This window comes from Geospiza fortis, unplaced genomic scaffold (genome assembly GCF_000277835.1).
Source record: "Geospiza fortis unplaced genomic scaffold, GeoFor_1.0 scaffold231, whole genome shotgun sequence".
In the NCBI taxonomy this organism is placed as follows: domain Eukaryota; kingdom Metazoa; phylum Chordata; class Aves; order Passeriformes; family Thraupidae; genus Geospiza; species Geospiza fortis.
In genome coordinates, this window is record NW_005054351.1 from 1,963,836 (window position 1) to 1,968,543 (window position 4,708).

Below are 4,708 nucleotides of genomic sequence, written 5' to 3' on the forward strand. Positions count from 1 at the left end.
GACGTCACCGAGGGTGGCAACAGGGCGCGAAGGGCCCGCACGGGGGCGCTGCGGCGCGCGCGGGGGGCGGCGCGAGGGGAGGCGGACCGGTTGGATCGGGATAGGGATGGGGCGGCTGGATCGGGATAGGGACCTCGGCGAAGCGGCGCTCAGCTGCCGGGTCAGCGACGGGCTCCCTCAGCCCATCTTCCCGCTCTGCGACGCCGGGCAGGGAGATGCTTCCCTTTCCCGTAACCGCACAGGGAAACTGATGCGGGGACTGGCAGTGCACGGCTGTCCCGTTTCCCTGGTGCTCCGGGTGGATGATGCTGCGATGCGGGGCGGAGAAGAGGTGATGCGGTAGGTGGGCCGGGTGTTCGGGGGCACGGCGGGCAGAGAGTGTTTACAATCCACTGCCCTCTTCTGGGCTCTGGGAATCGGCCTGAGGAGCTCTTTAACTCGGACAGCTCACAGACCTTTATCCTACATTTGAGCATCAGCCTGTGAAGTCCTCATAGAGGGTCACACAGCACAGCACCCCGTTCTGTACACAGCACACATCCCTGTGTAATACAACCCTATTCGCCGTTTTGAAAAAAATGCTGTGGCCAAAAAACATCTACTTCCTAACCAGTGTGTGTACAAAGCCCAAAATTCATGTCATTTTAGGTATCAGCACAAAAAAGATGTAGTTTTACATACTTTGCACCAAATGTATATATATATATATAACTGTAAATATTATAATCAGATTTTGTGATAATGCTTCAACACACACAGCTTGTCAATTAGCAATTTTCATTCTGCTGTGTAAAATGCAAAGGACCTACCTAGTCCAGCCTGTTCCACTCCTTGAATTATTAAGAATGTAAAGTCTCAAAAGGAGGGATCAGTAGGAGCACTGCATCTGAACTAGCAGACAAATCAGAGAACCATTTCAAAGGAAGAGCAATAATTTAAAGGATTTTCCTTTTGCAAAATGCTTTTCCTAAGGAGTAAAGGGATTGGAAATGGAGCAGCCACTTTTGAGGAGTCAGTAGTAGTGTTCAATTATGCCTCAAGGGAAGGATCAGAAGAATTTCTAGTAAATATTGCTTATTTAGCATAATTTTACTCTGCCAGTTTCTAAGGAAGCTATTAAACTAATATCCAAGTGCTGCATAGGGATTATGGAAAATAATGGCATCTGCCAGAAGGGACAGTAAGTTATCTGTTCCAGCCTAGTTTCCAGCAGCTGCATGTACCTCTGAGCTGTAGGCTGTGTTTTCTTCTACTTTAGGTAAGATAAAGAGTGTGTCTTGCAGAACCACAAGGTAACACTTGCAGGGCTATGCCTAGTGCTTCACAATTTTGAGCTTGCTGATTAGAACTGTGTTGATTTTTTTCCCCCAAAGTCTCCAATTTATATGTAGGACCCATTAAAATGAATCATGTACAGGCAACTTCTGCCATGAATATTGTGTGGATCAGTGAAAACAGAAGGAGTGCATCTGTTCAAAGCTTTTTACATCAGTGGAGGACCATTACTGTATTCAGCAGAAAAAGAGCAAGTCCCAAACATTAGTGTACTATGTTTTCATGAGCTCCAGTTGTTTAGTAAATACATTGTCCTTAGTGTGGGAAGTGTGCCTTTTGCAATGTGAGCCAAGCAGAAGATAGCAATCTCACTTGAAGGCAGCCAATTCCATATACATTAGAGAGAGACAGAGGGAGTTTCTTCTTGGCAGTTACTGGTCTTTGAACGTGCATGGTCAGACATGTTCAGTCTGTGTCACACTGGAGCAGATTTATGAGGAAATGATGATGTTCCCTCAAGCATTTTCTTTAGTCTTTGAAATTACTTCATCCAGGTTGGATTTTATTTAATTCTCATCCTATGCTATACTAGCTGCACAGCATGTTACTGGCTTATTGTTGATGTTGGTCTTATCCCTAATACTTACATGTGTATGCTGAGTGGTTGCATTGCTACTCATGTAGGATTGTGGGACAAAGTTCTCAAGAGACTAAAAGCAGCTGCTTCTGTGGGCTGCAGCGGTGAAGCAGTGAAATGAGATTGTTCATCACATTTTAAGAGATCCCTGTTAAAACAAACATAGAAGTAGATTTGAGCATGAATCAAATTCAAGTGCCATAACATTTTGATAGGAGTGGAATTACTTTACTGGATGCAACCTGTCTGAATCATGCACTACCAGTTCCTGTCAAATACTTCACACTTATTGTGTGACATTTTAAATTAATAATACCCTTGAGATAGTACACACAAAGTCCTATTTCAATTCATTGGAGATTTACTTGTCCTCATAGTTGTACACCATAACATAAATAGAAGTGCCCTACAGGCTTTCAAAACAATGATCTACTTAAACCAGTTTCACTACTGCTTTTAGTAAGCAAAATATTTATTGTAATACTACTTTGTGTTCAATCATTTTAGCAGTAAGACAGCTGTAGGTATGATCTTTAACCATTTCTATACTTGGTATGTACAAACTTCCCATCTATTCTAGGTTATTTGCTGCTTCTAGTTTACTTACTATCTAATAAAACCTTTTCTTTCTATGTGGCTTTTCTGGACTCAGATTTAAAGGGCCTAAAATATGACTATTTGTGAAACTATGTGCATTTATCTAATCTGTGAACATACTCAGATACAAGCACTTACTTAAACAACCGACCACAGTTCTCCTTTTTTTGCAAACTACACAGGAAAAAGCATAATTTTGTGCTAAAATATTTATGAAACTAAGTTGATGCCCATTACATTATACATTCCACATTGTATGTAGTTGTAATGAGGTATAAACAAATATTGCATATTTTAATATTAAATATCTACACTCACAATAAAATAATTTCCACATTCTACTGCATTTTTTAAATTTCATTATAATTCATTAACATAATTTTGAAATAATTGACCAAATCATTGAGTAGGGTTGTGGCAGTACAATATGAGAGTGACCAACATACTTCTATTCCATTGATTGTGAATGACCTTCAGGCCATGGTTCCAAAGTATTTAAGAAAAGTCTACCCATGGCTGGATCACCTAACAATATGAATTTAGCCAGGTCATATGTTCTTACACAATTGTATCTCACACACCTTTGCTGAATTAGCAAGAGGCCACACCAGTGGTTTTCTGTGGGTTTGCACTGCCAGTGCACTGCCCAACACTCTCAGCTGAACTGTGCCCAGGACTTACACACCTGATGTATCCGTGGCACTTTTGTTAGTAGCTGATCCTGGGGCCAAGACTGTTCCATAACCAGCCTCTTGAAAAACATCAGGGCATTTCCATCTTAATCCTCCAAAAACAATGTCCCACTCGTGACAGTTTGACAGAGGGTTTGGACAGCTTAAACCCTGTTTACCCTCCAATTCTTCCTCTGGTGACTAACCTGTTAAGTGCTGTGCTGTTGGCAGAGGTGTGGAAAACTCAAGTGGAGCATGCTGTGAATGCTACTGCCAGGTTGTTGTTGGGGAAGAGGTCCAGCAGAATCCCCAGGGTTAGCTCCAGGGACCCCTGGGCTCCACCCTGGACTGCCCATCGCACGGCTGGGACTGCTGCACTGACCCAGCTGAGTTCCTCCTGGATGGCACCTCCTCCCTGCTGCAGGAGAGGCAGGCTGGGGTAGAGACCATCACACTGATGTGCTTGGCCTCTCGCCTGAGCTGCAGTCTCTCACACAGAACAGGGAAGTTGAGTCACTTGTAAACTTTAAATATTTATCTGTGACTAGAAGGGCTTTAGTATCCAAGCCCACCCAGTCTCCTCACTGTCAGTCTTAAATTGTGACACACTTTCACTGAGCTGCATAAACAAAGTTGTTGCTTCGGCAGAGGCTGGTCATACAAATTAAATATATCTGTATCAAAATTCCTTGTACAGGACAAAGCTCCCTTGTGCAGTGACTACACACAGCAAGAGAAGTTGCATGCAGAGGAGAAGCAGGGGAAGCTGAGCTGGCCATACTGGGAGGAATTCTCAACATCAGTAGAATTACTATCCATGCTATTAACACTGAGTCTTTTGGAAGAGTTGGTGGCAGTTGAAAAAGATGCAAATGTCCAGAGGGACAAAAACAATGGGAAAAAACCACAGAATTGAGAAGGTGATGTATTTTGAGGTCTGTGCTGAACATACATGAGAGAGCAGTGGCCATCTCAGCAGTTATACTGAGCTGAGAGGAGACTGCTGTGATTTGGAGGCTGGAATCACCAACTGCATTATGGTATTGTTAATCAATGTGAATGTAAACAGCCAGCAAGGTTTGGGCATGTCATGCCATTCAGAAAGGCACTCCCTTGAGCTCAGGGTGATGAATACTGCAAAGCATGCTAGGCTTTCCTTGAGAAGCTTTTCTGATGTTAGCCACATATTCCTTTCTTACTGTCCCTCTGTAAAGGAGCTCTCTCTTTCCAAAGTGGAATTTTTTTTTTACTAAAACATGCAGGTTTTTTCCTAGCAGTTCACCCAAACACGACTGGGCAAGAATATGTGAGTGGCAATTCATTTTTACCCAGCAAGACTCTTCTGGCTTATTGAAGGTATCCATTACTAGTGTATTTCTCCAGTCTCTCAGACTGAAATCCATTATAGATTTTGAGTGAGTATCAAGACTGCTTCCTAATAGCAGAAGGTTGTGTCTAGTCACTCTTGGAATGACAGGAAGGTGAAGGAGTTTTTTCTATACAAGGCATGTGTGGATATGTTGAATCT